At 41.8% G+C, this 17,231-nt stretch overlaps 1 protein-coding gene across 2 annotated transcripts in view; it reads left to right on the forward strand.

Moving 5' to 3' along the window:
• pex7 (peroxisomal biogenesis factor 7) overlaps nucleotides 1-17,231 on the forward strand; it is a 172,826-nt gene that overhangs the window by 142,990 nt on the left and 12,605 nt on the right. Inside the window, exon 11 of one of the 2 annotated variants that reach the window (XM_041187515.1) lies at nucleotides 10,983-11,123. The exons of the other annotated variant lie outside the window; for it this stretch is intronic. The gene's annotated coding sequence lies outside the window, so the exon portion shown is untranslated. Of the gene's footprint in view, nucleotides 1-10,982; nucleotides 11,124-17,231 lie in introns of those variants that run through there. 2 annotated transcript variants of the gene reach the window in all.

The raw sequence follows: 17,231 nt of genomic DNA on the forward strand, positions 1-17,231 counted from the left end.
CCCAACGTCAGCTCTTATGTAGAGGTTATACATTTTTCACATAGCGACACCCAAGAGCACTTGGAACACTTTGGCCTGAATCTTCTAGTCAGCGTGCGGGGGCGGGGGCGGGGGAGGGGGCGGGCCCCGCTCGCCGACACGTAAAATGGCGCGCAGTGACGTCGGGCATCATTCAGATTCAGTTTGACAGGCGCGCACCGGAGTCAGCTGCGCACCCGCCCAACCTATTAAGGCCATTTAAATACCAATTAAAAGAATTACCATAACTGCCCGTCCAAACTTAAGGTTGGCGGGCAGGCAAAGAGCCAAGGCAGCCTTTGCATTTATCATGAAACCTCAACCACGGGCAGGATGAGATTTCATGAAGGCTTTATAAATCAAATGAAAATTTTTATTAAAAATCAGTGAAACGTCCCAGCTCATGTGACACTGTCACATGAGGGGACATGTCTGAATATTTTTTTTTTCTTTATTTCAAATAATAATAATCAAACTAATCTCCCTGAGGCAGCTTTGTGTCTCAGGGAGATTTCTGCACTCTTTTGCTTGTATGCGCGCCAAAGAGCGCAGGCCCCAGCTCAGCCTCTTCCCCCTGCCGCACAGGTAGTGCTAAGCGCTTCCGGGTGCTCATCACGCTGGGCAGCCCTTAATTGGCCTGCCCACATAAAATGGCGTCGCACAGCCAATCACGGGTGGTGATTGGCTGCGTGTCTGCCTGTGCTCGCTCCCGCTCAGCATCCCCCAACGGGGAGAAAATTCTCCCCATTGATACAGTTTTATCCAGCTTACTACTATTGGGTACTTAACATTGAAAAGAGCCACATCTTCCCTTCCCTCCCCTTTCAGCATTCTAAAGGGACCATTCCCTCCATCATATCCTAGTCCTCAGTCACGCCTCAAGACCCGGTCCTCTTCCCACACTACTTTTAATGGAAACGCAGGAGATGTAACACCAGCAGCTTTACTCCTCTCTCCAGACTGTCCAAGACCCCAAACACTCCTTCCAAGTGAAGCAGTGATATACATGTACTACTTTCAATCTAATCTACTGTATCTTACTGCTCATAATGCAGTCTCCTCTATATTGGGGAGACCAGCCACAGATTGGGTGACTGCTTTGCAGAACACCTCCTTTCAGTCCACAAGCATGCCCCCAAACTTCTGGTAGTCTGTCATTTTAATTCTCCATCTTGCCCTCATGCGGACATCTCTGTCCTCGACCTATTACAATGTTCCAGTGAACCTCAATGTAAGCTGGAGGAAGAGCACTTCATCTTTCAGTTAGGCACTTTACAGCCTTTGGACTGATCATAGAGCTCAATAATTTCAGAACATAACCTCTGCCATTTTGTTTCCTTTTCTTGTTCACTTTTTCTCTTACTTTTTCTTTCAGTCGGCAGCACACCTGCTCTCGGCACATCTTTGGTTTCTTTGTTTCTTCTCTTGCCTTATCATCATTCGCTTTGGCCCTGAAAGACTAACTCTTCTCTAATTCATTCTCTCCTGTCTTCCACCCTACCACAGACCTTCCTTTTGTCCTTGTCCTACCCATCCCTTGCTCAAACCCTAATACATTTCTTACTTTTTCCCAGTTCTGATGAAAGGTCACTGAAATGTTAACTCTGTTTCTCTCTCCCTAAATGCTGCCTGACCCGCTGAGTATTACCAGCAGTTTTTATTTTTATTAAAAAGAGTCAATTACTATAGTTAGGGAAGAGGTAGTGTAATGACTCAATGGAGCGGGCAGGTTTCAACAAGAAACAAAAACTTTATTACAGAGAGCTTGTCAGGTGCTACCTGCTCGGTCAGGAATCTTGTCAGGAAGCCCCACTGCCCCACCTCCCGCACCCCCCCCCCCCCCCCCCGCCCCCCCCACCACCAGATTGCCCACACTTAGGGCTCATTGGTTGGAGTCTCCTGGAACATCACATGACCCCTGATAGACAGCAGGAGGGGCGATACCCTCAGTTACGACAGGTAGCTTTTCTCGGCCAATGAATAACTGTAAAGACTATAGGATTAACTCAATCCTGTTAAGAGTAATTAGCCACAGTTCAATATGCTAGAACTCTTAAAAAAAACCGACAAATGAGTTTAGGACACCTGAATTTTGCAGAACTTTTACGCCTATCTTTGAAAAGCTCTCAGCGCCCCTGTGTGCTAGGGTGAAGTAGCGAAATTCAGACGATTATTCAAAACCACAACAGTTATGCTAGGAGATACAGAAAGCCAAAGACCTGGAACAGAGGCACTCAAGTTCTCTTCAATATTCACACCAGGACTTTGTCTAAAGTAGCAGGTGCTGTTTTCTACAATGAAAAAAGCTTTGTGCCTGTTCATTATCAGTCATACAACTTCTTTGATGTTGAGAGGAGATATACAAAAAATTAGGGTCTTCATGACTATGTTTATCCAATACCTCATTAAAGGGAGGACCCCTTCAAAGGGAACACCCTATTACAATCTATATTATAAACAGTGCAATTTAACTTAATGGCCCGGATCTTTTGTTCAATGGAGGGTTGTATCCGGAGGTACCCTGGCAGATGCACAAGGGGGGACCCCTTCGAAGTCCCAACACAAGGACTACACTGGTATTGCCCAGGAAGTTTCAATTTCCATTGGGCAATTACCCTGTGCCTGGAGCCCTCCAAAGCTCTGCTTTAAAGTCTGAGACTTTGGATGGTTCCAAATTACTTAGCAGAATAGTTACCCAGGAAAAGTTAGAAGGATTAAAATAGTCCTAATTCCTGGGTAACTATACTAGTAACCTCCCCCCCTCCCCAACCTCCTACTGGACCTCCCTGACTGCCCCTTGACCCCGAAAACATGACTACCCTTCCGAACCCACCCACTCTCCACTGAAGACGCGACTGCACCCCCACCCCTTGACTACCCCCAAACCCCAACTAGCCCTAACTCCCCAATCCCAGACTACACTCCCTGACCATCCCATTAACCCCCACCGCTCAACTATCTCCATCCCCACTACTCCCCCCACCCTCTGATTACCGCTACACCCGCTAACAATCCCACCGCCCGGACTACCTGACACCTGTGTCCCCGCTCCATCTCCCAAATACCTGTGCCGAGTCAACCCCTGACTACCCCCCCACTGACTCACCCTAGCCCCTCACCCACTTACCTTCTTTCCTAGCTTCACAAAGTGGATGTGGCATTTAAACTTACCGGAATATGACAGCTAGTGCAGTAAAAAAAAAGGTTGTGGCTTTATTTCCTCTGACGCTTCTACACTACACCGAAGGACTTCATGTGCAGCTACACTCCACATTTCTCAGAGTCTCAGGCCAGATATCTGAGCAAGAATGTCCACAGGTCCCTGAAGCTAACAGGACAGGTTGGTAAGGTGTTTAAGATGGCATAAGGAATTCTTTCCTTTATTAGCTGCAACATAGAATATATGAGCAGGGAGGTTATGCTGGAACTATATAAAACATTAGTTAGGCTGCAACTTGAGTACTGTGCGCAGTCTGGTTACCTCAAGCTAATTAGGGGGTGGGATGGGGACTCAAGCAGACCTGCGGAATTAAGGCCACAAGCAGTTCAGCCATAATCTTATTGAGTGGAGAAGCAGGCTGGAGGGGCCAAATGGCCTACTCCTGCTCCTTTTTCTTATGATATTATGATCATCACAGAAAGGATATAAGTGCATGAGAGAGGGTGCAGAGAAGATGTACAAAGAAGTTGCCAGGATTGGAAAATTACAGCCAAGAGGAAAGATTTTTTTTTAATCATTCATGGGATGTGGGCTTCACTGGCTGGTCCGGCATGTATTGCCCATCTGTAGTTGCCCTTGAGAAGGTGGTGGTGAGCTGCCTTCTTGAACCGCTGCAGTCCATCTGGTGTAGGTACACCCACAGTGCTGTTAGGGAGGAAGTTCCAGGATTTTGACCCAGCAACAGTGAAGGGACAGTGATATATTTCCAAGTCAGGATGGTAAGTGATTTGGAGGGGAACTTCCAGGTGGTGGTGTTCCCAAGTTCCTGCTACCCTTGTTCCTCTGGATGGTAGTGGTCATGGGCTTGGAAGGTGCTGTCGAAGGGGCTTTGGTGAATTCCTCCATTGCATCTTGTTGATGGTACACATTGCTGCTACTGTGTGTCAGTGGTGGAGGAAGAGAATGTTAGTGGATGTGGTGCCAATTAAGCGGGCTGCTTTGTTCTGGACGGTGTCCAGCTTCTTGAGTGTTGTTGAAACTGCACTCATCCAGACAAGTGGAGGTATTTCATCACACTCCTGACTTGTGCCTTGTAGATGGTGGAAAAGCTTTGGGGAGTCAGAAGGTGAGTTATGGTCACAGGATTCCTAGCCTCTGATCTGCTCTTGTAGCCACAGTATTTTTATGGCTATTCCAGTTCAGTTTCTGGTTAATGGTAACCCCAGGATATTGAAAGTGGGGGATTCAGTGATGGAAATGCCATTGAACATCAAAGGGCAATGATTAGATTCTCTCTAGTTGGAGATGGTCATTGCCTGACACTTGTGTGGCACGAATGTTACTTGCCACTTGTCAGTCCAAGCCTGAGTATTGTCCAGGTATTGCTGCACTTGGACATGGACTACTTCAGTATCTGAGGAGTCGCGAATGGTGCTGAACATTGTGCAATTATCAGTGAACATCCCCACTTCTGCCTTATGATGGAAGGAAAGTCATTGATGAAGCAGCTGAAGATGATTGGGTCAAGGACACTACCCTGAGGAACTCCTGCCTTGATGTCCTGTAGCTGAGATGACTGACCTCCAACAACCACAACCATCTTCCTTTGTGCTAGGTATCACTCCAACCAGTGGAGAGTTTTCCTGCTGATTCCCATTGCCTCCAGTTTTGCTAGGGCTCCTTGATGCCAAACTTGGTCGAATGCTGCCTTGATGTCAAGGGCAGTCACTCTTACCTCACTTTGGGGGCTCAGCTCTTTTGTCCATGTTTGAACCAAGGCTGTAATGAGATCAGGAGCTGAGTGACCCAAATGGGCGACAGTGGGCAGATTGTTGCTAAGCAAGTGCTGCTTGATAGCGTTGTTGATGACTGCTTCCATTACTTTACTGGAACAGCTTGGCTAGGGACGCAGCTTGGATAGGCTGGTGTTGTCCTCCTTGGAACAGAGGAGGCTGATGGGAGAGTTGATTGAAATGTACAAAGTTGTGAATGGCCTGGGTAGTGTCGATGGGAAGGGCCTATTTGCCTTATAGGTCAGTGACTAGGGGACATAGATTTAAAGTGATTGGTTGAAGGATTAGAGGGGAGATGAGGAAATGTTTTTTCACCTAGAGGTTGATAGGGGTCTGGAATTCACTGCTTAATGGGGTGGTAGAGGCCAAAAGCTTCATCTCATTTAAAAGGCACTGGGATGTGCACCTGAAGTGCCGTAACCTGAAGGGCTATGGACCAAATGCTGGAAAGTGGGATTCAGCTGGATGGCTCGCTTTTTCAGCTGGTGCAGACACGATGGGCCAAGTGGCCTCTTCCTGTGCCGTAAACTTTCTACCAATCTGAGAAATATGGAGCTCCAGTCTAAGGTAAGAAAACAGGAGCAGAGTGGCAATCCGACATTGATTGCCACTCCACAGTAGATTTGGCCCAATAAGTCATCACTTATTATATCCCTGCCAATGGCTCCTGTAAAGCCAAATGAACCAATATGAAATTACTTATTGATTTCATTGGACCACTTCCTCCATCATTGTGATTGAAACGTCCTCGTTAGTCTTGATGCATTGTTGAGGCCACAACCAGATCAGCCATTATCTTATTGAATGGTGGAGCAGGCTTGAAGGGCCGAATGGCCTACTTCTGCTCCTAATTTGTATGTTCATATGAGGTTGAGATGCATACACCACTTACCCATGACTCATACTGCCTCTACACTTTGACTCCTTGACCCGACACAACAATTAGATTTAAAACAAAATATAACAGATGCTATACATAAAATTGATTAAAGGATAATGGAGGCAATAAGGCAAAAACAACACACCAACAAAGCATGACAACCCTTAACAGGAAAGTGGATTCAGGAAAGAAAGTTCGAATAAAGACCTAATTTAAGATCTATGTGGTAAAAAAAATCCTGTTCAAATATGTTCAGTTATTAATGAAAGAACTGTAGAAATACTCACTAATCAGTCAAGTGGCAAACAATCACCTAAAACTGTCATCAACAATCTGAAAAGGTGCCCTGAGAGATATGAGAATGGAAGAACAGTACAAGGTGCATTCGTACACTGTCTTCCAGGACCCAGCTCAGAAATCGGAAGCGGAAGTGATTGAACCACTGACGGCCATGTCACCTCCTCAACACAGTCTGTGGCAATGCCTCAGAAATTGGTTTCACAAGGAACCATGAACATAACAAGTAAAGACCAACGGGTTACTATAACAAAGGGAGAAAATGCTCCAGAAAAAGAAAAAAAAAACACCCAAGCCTCTTGCAAGTCCCGAAACAAGAAAAAAGAAACGAAAGCCTCCTAACAATGAGGCTGAGAAAAAATAGCTGAGATGCTATTGCTTTACTTCTACTTTATTTATCCTTATATCCCTAGCATTATTTACTGCCCTTGTGCCATAGTTAAATATGGTGCATATATCCAAATATATCACGAGAAAGAGAACTTGTTTCAAATTCATCCTTCCCATGATCGCAAATTCTATGATGGTTTCAAGAAAGCGTTGTGCTATGACAGCTCATAATGACAAATTTACCCTTACCAATGTTCCACTTCCCTTTGCCATTATTCCAGTACCTCAACCACTTGTGTTATCACATGGCTCTATTTATCAGCCCACATAAGTTGAACTGGACACCACAATATGAGCTAAGACTCTTGAAATTAAATCAGTTCAAAAAGAAATGAGCTCCTTAGAAGACTCAACACAACCACGACAAACCTTCAAAAAGAAAATCCAGCCTTTCAGATGTCAGCTGGTGACCTGGGTGAAGAAACAAAAAATGAGCAATGCTTTGAGCAGATAGGACAATGCTCCTTCACTGATTGGAGTAAGCATAAAAGTTATCAGCAGACCAACAGGATTGGAAAACATCCCCCGTCTAAAACGCTGACCACTGTTTCCCCATGACTATGTTCTCTTCACAACCACAGATATATTCCTATAAGGGAATGATGTGGAATTATTGCTTATCATCCCAAGAAGTTATGTTCGGATCCACTTCCCCTGTTTGGTAATATATCCCTTTTAATTCAGCTTCATCATTCTGCCTATGGCACCGCAACAGACCTATACTTTTACTTCATGTCAATGGAGGATTTCCTTACAATTCAATATTTTGTTCCTCAAAATTTTACTCTTACTCCTTTAAGAATACTTGGGGTTATGATGAGATGGATGAGATCGATCAAATGCTTGTTAATGATTGTAAGACAAAAAATTCTAATTTGTGAAATTATATGCATCATCTTGTTGGATTTTACCTGCCCCAAGATTGGCAGTTTATTGGTACCAGACAATTCCTTGTTAAAAATTTTCCCATTGCAAACAGTACAAGTGAAATGCCAGAAAGGTCTTCTTATGTAAACATCTCACATTATATGATTTCCTGCAGAAGTGCAGAGATCAAATACGTTTCTAGGTTTTCTCACCATGCCCCAACCCTTTGATTCAAATTTAGAGTATTTGAAAAGGGGAAAACTATGCAAGTTCCATTTTTTGATTTGCTAACGTGCAATCAGATTCTGAAAAATGGAGAACGTTCAAAATAAACTAGTCGCAACAGGAGTGAACTGCAAGAGAAAAAAAACAGCTAAAGCAAGTGTTTTGACACTGGCACATGTCACTGAAATGAAACAGAGCAGATTACCCTTTTTGAGTACCAGATGTCTTTCGAAACTTGCACATTCGTTAACACATCTGGATGGGCAGTAACAAGTGTGATGGACCCATTCACACTATAACTGAGGTCAAGTATGATGGCACAAAGGAAAACACGGAGGAAGGAACCTTCTTCGTATTGCAAAATTATCGTCCAACAGGACATACACCCGTTATAAAGATAATCAAGTTCCCAATGACACTTTTACCCAGGACGCTTCAGACTTCCCTGACATCAGAGTTTATTCGCTTTACTCCTGGTGTAAGGACTTTGACTGGGTTACAGTCAAGAGTAAAATATTAGAAGTCCTAGCTTATGCCAACAGAACTTAACAGCTTTAGAATCGAGCAGAACCTATCAAACCTTACCACTCTCAAGACTCATCATCACATGCGGCAAAATTTTCTGCCTGTTGGGAGGGGGAGGGGGGTTGTGCGAGAGTGGGTGCAAGCGGGCGGGTTCCCGATTGGCGCCTCTGGTCGGGGGCGCGCCACCATTTTATGTGGGTGAGCCAATTAAGGCTGGCCCAGTGTGACGTCCGCCCTGAAGCACTGTGCGCTCCCTGTGCGGGCAGGGGGGATTCCCTGAGCAGGTCTGTGTGCTCTTTCGCGCATGCACGCTGAAGAGCGCACAAATCTCCCTGAGACAAAGTGCTGTCTCAGGGAGATCGGTTGAACTTTTAAGAATTTATTAAAGGTATGGTAAGATTTTCCTGACACGTCCCCTCATGTGACACTGTAACATGAGCTGGGACATGCCCATTACTTCTTTTAAAAATTTTCCAAACATTTTAAATCCCTAATGAAATCTCATCATGCCCATGGATGAGGCTTCATGCTTTTTTGGAAGGCCGCCTGGGCTCTTCGCCTGCCCACCAACCTTAAGGTTGGACGGGCAGCCCTGACAACGACCTCAATTATGTAATTAACAGGCCGTGCACCCGCTGAACTGAAAATCTAAATGACGCAGGGTGACGTTGGGACGCACGCCCGCATCATTTTACACGTCGGCATGCAGGTCCCACCCCCGCACGCTGACCGGAAAATTCTGTCCATGGAAAAATACTTGATAATACTTCTGCCCCGATATACCGGTCTATATACTGGTGGTACATATAAGTCAGTCTTTTGTCGACTTTATCAAATCAAGTAACTTTTCCCGACATCACAGAAAACATTTCACAGAAAGTGTTTCATGAACACCTGCTCATGCCAACAATATTTTTCGCTGCCAGCAGAATCTGTCCTCATATTGGATACATGGGAATGAGAACAAGATCACAACCTCAAAAAGTCTGGGGATTTCATTAAACTCCAGAAATCCCCTAATGGTTTTCGAACTATCCAACAAGTACTCCTTTCCACAGACGAGGGGATTAGACCCAATAATCTTACATCAGCTATTCACATGTCCCTTTTAAAACTCCAGTCTAGTCAGTTCCCTTGGTCACGGTACACAGATTATTTCCTAAATGGCCATGGATTCAATACTACAAGAGAAAAGGTCCTTGTTAAACTCACACCTCATGCCGTGCTTCACAAAACTATTTTCCTTCCCACTGAGAACACCATACGGAGATACTGGATACTGTCATGAAGCTATTAATGTATATAATATTATTGGAAAATATTTTTCTTTTAAAATAGAAGTTTAGTCTGTGGGTGTGTCTTAATTGGATTAAAGCCAGCTAGTCTGGGTGCTTTGATGTGTATTAGTTTTGATATGTAAGAGAGATAGTGTGCATTTGCATTTTTTGAACATAGCATTCAAGAAGTGTGGTTAAATTTGACACCTATCTAGCAGATACCAAGCAATATGTTTATATTACTAATAAAATTGGTACTATGAAAAGGGTTTTATTGTTAGAAGAGGCTGGTGATACAATGAGAATTTACATCCAATGTGGTGGTAGGTATAATTTCAGTAGTTTTCGGGTGTGCAGAGCAGAGTCAATGTGAGATCAAAAGGTAGCTGTACGCCTCAAACTGTCTCCACAGGAACCAAAGTGAAAAGAACCTCATTTTGAATTCGTAAGGTGAAAATGCTTTGTCTGTGTCTGGTTAAGTCTATGGGTTGCTGTTGCCTTAAAGAAGATTAGTTTGGGAATTTGTTAAAAGTTATGATAGTGGTAATTTGTAGCCATGTGTATATATATTTTAACCTGTGTAAATAAATAAAATGTTTCATTTAGTTTAATATAAAACCTCGAGAACTGGTGGTCTGATTCCTGAATTTAGAGTCACATCTCAAACATAACACTTAAAATTATAGGCTATGACAGTTGTTTAAAGTTTCCCACTGGGATTTTTAAATAACGAGCTTCACCAACTGCATCGGTCATAACAATACTTAGTTATCAAGTATATTCAAGACAGAAGTGGATAGATTTTTGGGTGATAAAAGAATTAAGGGATAATGCGGAAAATGGAATTGAGGTAGTTCAGCCATGTTATTAAATGAATGCCGAAACAGCCTTGAAGGGCTAAATGCTCTTATTTTGTATGTGTTATGAGAAATCATTCACCAGATCATGCATTTATAAGCAATTATGCAGACACCCAAAAAGCAGATACAGTACAACAATTTTGATAGAATGATTACTGATAACCAAATGAAGTAATGAATGGGGGAAACAGGTACTTCAAAAGCAACAGAAAACAAAAATGGTGCACCGTAACCCATTACAGAGCTTTATGCCATTATGCCCTAACTCTTCCCTTTGCACTCCTAAAGGGGCTTTTATATCCCAGTGCATGAAATTATCTGTTAGACAATTTGAACAATGTAGATTCAGATACAGAATATAATTTATTCTTTTTTCCACATAATGGCTGACACATGGCTAACTTACTTATTTTATTTATAACACTTGTAGAATGCTTTCAATGAGCACTTTAATTTTGTTTTAACCTGTGGTAATCAGTAATTCTGTGAGCAGAAATAAAACTTTTACTTTAACTGTTACTTTTTGTGTTGTTTCAAAACTGCGGTAGAATCTAAAAAGAGAATCATTTGTCTGAGATAATGCATAAATAAATACCTCGGATTTGGTTCCAAACCGTTGGCAAGTTTGTCAACTCTACTTTGTTGTTGCATTGTTATTCATTATTATTATTATTATTATTATTATTATAGACCTATGCCTATATCACAACCTGAACGTTCTGGAGGGGCTAGACATCCGCAACTAATTTAATGCCTAGAACTCTATGGCTAAATGAATAGCTGACAGAAGGTTTTCCTCCGATGTTTGAGGAACCAGTTGTAAAGACTTGAACATGCAGTTTGACAGATGGAAAAGATTGGGAAGCAGCTGCTAGAAGGGTTTGCATTCCACAATTCAAAGCCATTAAAAAAATACATGTATAATGTGATTTCAGATTAATGCCTAACTGATTGATTTAACTTCTTCCATTTCACAAGAAGGGACATCTTTATAATCCATTGTCCTTCCATTTGTTTCTGGTTCACTATTCACTGTATCATTAATTTGTACGAAAGCCAATAGGAACCCTGTGAAGAATAATTTCTCGTAAAATATCGTCAAAGAATATCACGGGGAATTTCTTTTGTGTCGCTCTCATTCAGCAGCCATGACTGGGAGAAGTTCAGTGGAAAGCAACATGAAAAAACAACCTACTTGACCTTGACCTCCCCAGCGTACCTGTGCACACACACCTGTCCATAATAATAGGGTCATAAAGTCATTGCGACACATTGCGATTGCAAAGTATTTGCAAAGGCACAGTCTCATTTTCACAGTTAGGACAACCTCCATTGTGGGACAGTTACTGTGCACTGGGCTAAATGGGATTGACTAAAGGATGATCTAGCAGCCCAAAACTGGGCATCTATGAGACATGGTGAGGAATCAGCAGCAGAATTCTACATCATCTGATCTGTAACCTCATGGTCCAGTATATCCTTCAGTGCTTCATCACCCTGAAGCTGCTTATTTAATTCTCATTAGTAGGAGGTGTAGAAGAGTATGTCGAGGCAGTACCAAACAAACTTTGAATAAAGCCATGAGGTAGACAACCTGCATGCTAAACATCAAAATTAGTAGGCTATTGACAGAACTTAACTGTTTCACAGTTGATACATCAGAGCAAAACTATCATACCAAGTTGAAACAGTGGTGGATACATAGGTAGCTAATAAAAGTTGGGCTCCCAATACCCACTGAAAAATCAATTGTGCATTTTTTATCTTTTTAATCTTCTAATCTTCCTCAGTTTTTCCATGGTTCTCAAATATGTTTCTCACTATGGTGTCCAAATATTTTACTCACCCTCCATCTCTCTTTCTGTAAGTCACTTTCCCTCTATCTTTCCCTATGTCTTTTCATGGCTCACATATGTTCCTTTACTGTCAAAGCAGGTGATATGAAAGAAGATACCAGTGATTTATATGCTGAGATTGCTAGGACAAGCTGTCTAAGAACCAATGGAACACTAGGGTAAGAGGGAAGCTTGAGAGAACAGGTTTAGATTTGCAGCTCTGAGGATGAGAGAATATACAGCTTGATTTGCTGTAGCAATGAATACTGAGTATGCAAGGATGCAATGGAAACAGAAGTGTGGAGGAAACCAAAAAGTGATCAGGGTGAGAGTGTGAGAGAACAGCATAGTCATTTACAGGGAGAAAGTGTGAGAGAAACAATGTGGTCATCTACAGGGAGAGAATGTGATAGAAACAGTGTGGTCATTTCAGGGTGAGAATGTGATAGAAACAACATGGTCATTTACAGCGAGAGAGTGAGAGAAACAGCGTGGTCATTTATAGTGAGAGAGTGAGAGAAACTGGGACCATTTGCAGGTTGAGAGTGTGAGAAAAAAAGCAGAGTCATTTACAGTGAGAGAGTGAGAGAAACAACATGGCCATTTACAGCGAGAGGGTGTGAGAGGAGCGGGGCCTTTAACAGTGAGGGTGTGAGAGAAGAGTGTAAGACCATTAAAGAATGTGAGAGGGAAAAGAGCGGGGAGAGCAGCTGATTGATGAGTAAGATTGTTGAGATTTCTAGTCTTTAAAGTCTTTAGTTTTTGTTTAGATCTCTAGTCTTTTTCTCTTTTTCTTAAATATAGTTTGCTAAGTATAAGATGGATGCTGGTGTGTATAAAAAATAATTATAATAAAGTATAAAGAGTGGGGATATGAGAGTAATTAATTAATAAATTGAATAAAATACAATAGCGATGACAGGGCAGTTGATGTGTTGTTGCTGCAGCATCTGGGAGCTGCTAAACACCAAGGTGATTCAAAGCAAACACACCTGTCCAAGAAGTTAACATTCAGTTTGAGAATGAGAAACTTGGGTCAGAAACAACTGTGATAAACTTAAATAACGGTAATTACAATGGAATGAGGGCAGAGTTGGCTGGAGTGGACTGGGAAAGCAGTTTAACAGAAAAGATGGTTGATGAAAAATGACAAACATTTAAGAAAATAGTTCATGACTCTCAGCAAAGATATATCCCAATGAGGAAGAAGGATTCAAGGAAGGGGATAAAGCAATTATGCTTAACCAAGAAAGTTAAGGACAGTATCAAATTGAAAGAAAAACATACAATGTGGCAAAGATTAGCGGTAAGCCAGAGGATTGGGAAAGTTTTAAAAACCAACAAAAGACAACAAAAAAAATTAAAGAGGAAGAAAAAAAACTTTGAGGGTAATCGAGCAAGTAATATAAAAATGGACAGTAAGAGCTTCTTTAAATAAACAAAAAGGAAGAGAAAGGCCAAAGTGAACATAGGCCCCTTAGGAAATGAAGCTGGGGAAATAATAACAGGGAACCAGGAAATGGCAGAGGAGTTGACCAAATACTTTGCTTCAGTCATCATGGTAGAAGATACTAATAGCATTCCAAAAATACTAAATAATCAAGGGGAAAAATCGGGGAGAGGAAATAAATACAATAACTATTACCAGAGAAAGAATACTAGGGAAACTAATGGGGCTAAAGGCCGATTAGCCCCCTGGACCTGATGGGTTGCATCCTAGGATATTAAAGGAAGTAGCTACAGAGATAGTGAATGCACTGGTAGTAATCTTCCAAGAGTCCTTAGAAAAATCCCAAAGGATTGCAGAACGGCCAATGTAACACCCTTATTCAAAAAGGGAGGGAGACAAAAAACAGGTAATTATAGGCCAGTTAGCTTAACACCTATCATTAGGAAAATGTTAGAGTCTATTAAAAAGCATGTAATAGTAGAGCATTTAGAAATACATAATATAATCAAGCACAGTCAGCATGGCTTCATGAGGGGGAAATCATGCCTGACAAATTTATTAGAATTCTTTGAGGAGGTAACAAGCAGGATAGATTAAGGGGAACCAATAGATGTAATATATTTGGATTTCCAAAAGGTGTTTGATAAGGTACTGCTCATAAGGCTACTTAATAAGATAGCAGCCCATGGCGTTGGGGGTAGTATATTAGCGTGGATAGAGGGTTGGCTAACTAATAGAGGACAGAGAGTTAGGATAAGGGGGGCATTTTCGGGATGGCAACCTGTAATTAGTGGAGTGCCACAGGGATCGGCGCTGGGGCCTCAATTATTTACAATATACAATATATAATGACTTAGATGAGGGATGTGAATGTACTATCGCCAAGTTTGCAAATAACACAAAAATAGGTGGAAAGGCAATTGGTGAGGGTGCACAAGAAGTCTACAGAGGGATATAGACAGGTTAAGCAAGTGGACAAAAACTTGGCAGATGGAATATAATGTGAGAAAGTGTGAGGTTATCCACTTTGGCAGGAAGAATAGAGGAGCTGAATATTATTTAAATGTAGAAAGACTGCAGAAAGCTGCAGCACAGAGGGATTTGGGGGTCCTTGTGCATTAATCCCAGAAAGCTAGCACACAAGTTCAACAGGTAATAGGAAAGGCAAACGGAATGTTGGCCTTTATTTCAAAGGGAATGGAGTGGAAAAATAGGGAAGCCTTGCTAAAACCGTACAAGGCCACACCTAGAATACTGTGAACAGTTTTGGTCCCCTTATCTAAGGAAAGATATACTGGCATTGGAGGCAGTCCAAAGAATATTCACTAGGTTGATCCCGGGTATGGAGGGATTTTCTTATGAGGAGAGGGTGAGTAGGTTGAGCGTGTACTCTTTGGAATTTAGAAGAATGAAAGGCGACCTTACTGAAAGATATAAGATTCTTAGAGGGTGCCTGACAGGGTAGATGCTGAGAGGTTGTTTCCCCTTGTAGGAAAGTCTAGGACCAGAGAGCATAATCTCATTTAAAACAGAGATGAGGAGAAATTTCTTCTCTGAGAGGGTAGTCAATCTGGGGAATTCTTTACCGCAGAGGGCTATAGAGGATGGGTCTTTTAATATATTCAAGGCTGAGATAGACAGGTTTTTAATCAGTAAGGGAATCAAGGGAAAAGGCAGGAAAATGCAGTTCAGGATTATCAGATCAACCATGATCTCGTTGAATGGTGGAGTGGACTCTATGGGCCGAATGGCCTACTTCTGCTCTTACATCTTATAGCCTTATGGTCCAGGTACTGCTATTATGAGAAGCCTGAACCACCTCTTGTCTTAATACACTTACTGAGGCAGGGTAAAGCAAGACTTTGCCAAGAAGTAATGTTTTGTGAAGTAGCCTGCTAATGTCTGCAAACTGATGTGCAGTAGGTTCTGAGCTCAAGTCAATTGTAACAAACCAAACTATTGACTGTAAGAACTGGAAAAGTGGTAGAATTCAAGCTGTGGGACCTAGAGAAAGGGGCTGATTTTGCTGGTTTTGCAGAGGAATGTTGTCACAGATATTTCAAACATCAATGCAGTACATTTGGCTAAGCCAGGTGATCATCTTTGGAATTTTTTATGCGTTTATTGCTTCATAAGTTAGATATCTTAGCTATCAATAGGTTCCTAAAGAACGAAGAAAGCACTATCAGAAATTTCATTTTTCTTTCTCCTACTTATTAGTTTGCTATTAGCATATTTTGCTGTTTATTAGTTGGTGATTGAATCTGTCAGAATGGAGGTGGCAAAAGATTGTGGCAGCAAGAGAGGTGAAGCATGTCCAAGCAAATATTTCCTGTTCTGACCCTAATTCTAACCTAATGTGTTATGGTGTGGCAGGTGATGGGTGCCAAGTGGACCAAATCCACAAGGGTAACTTGGCTACGCTATGACAATGGTTCTGCAATTTGTATTTATTACAAGAAGATGTTTGCATTGAATTCAGAAATAATGAGTCCACCATGAGCTTTAGAGATTTTAAAAATTAAATTAAAACATTTATTAACAAAAAAGATTTCAAACAAATGCATGAGATTATAGTTACTTAATATTACAACAAATCCTAAAATTCTTAATTAAGCTAACTACACACCCCCTTTAAGGCAATAGTCCAAAACAGATTTTAAATTTAAAAAGCAAGACAGCAAGTTACCCCAGCACCCACTTGACAGTGAAATTCCAAAGGCTTTTCTCCAACTTTAGTTACTGGACACCACAGACTTTTGCAAAAATGGCTGGAGGCATCTTCAAGGCTGTTTACCATACTCCTGTTAGATATTACATAGCCCCCCAAAGCATCCTTTCATTCCCCTTTATATATGTTTCTCTCTTTAATCTGTAAATTCTATTTCTTTGCAAATTTACTTTTCCCATAATATAAAAATCTTTCATGTTGCCAATGTGACCCCTTTCCTTTTGGGAAAAACAAACACACTGTTTGGCTTTGCTTATCTTACCAGTTGTAAACATCCTACCATCCCTTTGAAATCCAAACAACTTCACTAATCTAAAAATGCAAATTTCCTTCATACCTTATATGCTAAGACCTCATCCATGTTTACTCAATAGCATTTCAAGTATCCTTCTACACCATCTCCTTTTGATAATTTCAAGCTTGCAGTCTAGCTGACTCCAACTCAATTAAAAATCACACACGGACAGAATCCATACTCATCAAGGCTGCTTAACAGCATGTTCCAAACCAATTACCTCAACCACCTAAAAGAACAAGGGCAGTAGATGCATGGGAACACCATCACATGCAAGTTCCCTCCAAGCCACACACCATCCTGACTTGGAAACATATCATCGTTCCTTCACTTCCGCTGGGTCAAAATCCTGGAACTCCCTCCTAACAACACTGTTGGTGTACGTACACCACAGGGACTGGAGTGGTTCAAGAAGGTGGCTCACCACCACCCTCTCAAGGGAAATTAGGGATGGCTAATAAATGCTGGCCTAGCCAGTGACCCCCATAACCCATGAACAAGTAAATTAAAACAATAGATGTGAGAGATCAGGAGATAAAACAACAAGAGTTCAGGAGATGAAACAATGAGAGTTCAGGGGATAAAACAGTGGGTGATAAAACAGCGAAAGCTCATGAGATAAAACAGT

This window comes from Carcharodon carcharias, chromosome 5 (assembly GCF_017639515.1).
Source record: "Carcharodon carcharias isolate sCarCar2 chromosome 5, sCarCar2.pri, whole genome shotgun sequence".
In the NCBI taxonomy this organism is placed as follows: domain Eukaryota; kingdom Metazoa; phylum Chordata; class Chondrichthyes; order Lamniformes; family Lamnidae; genus Carcharodon; species Carcharodon carcharias.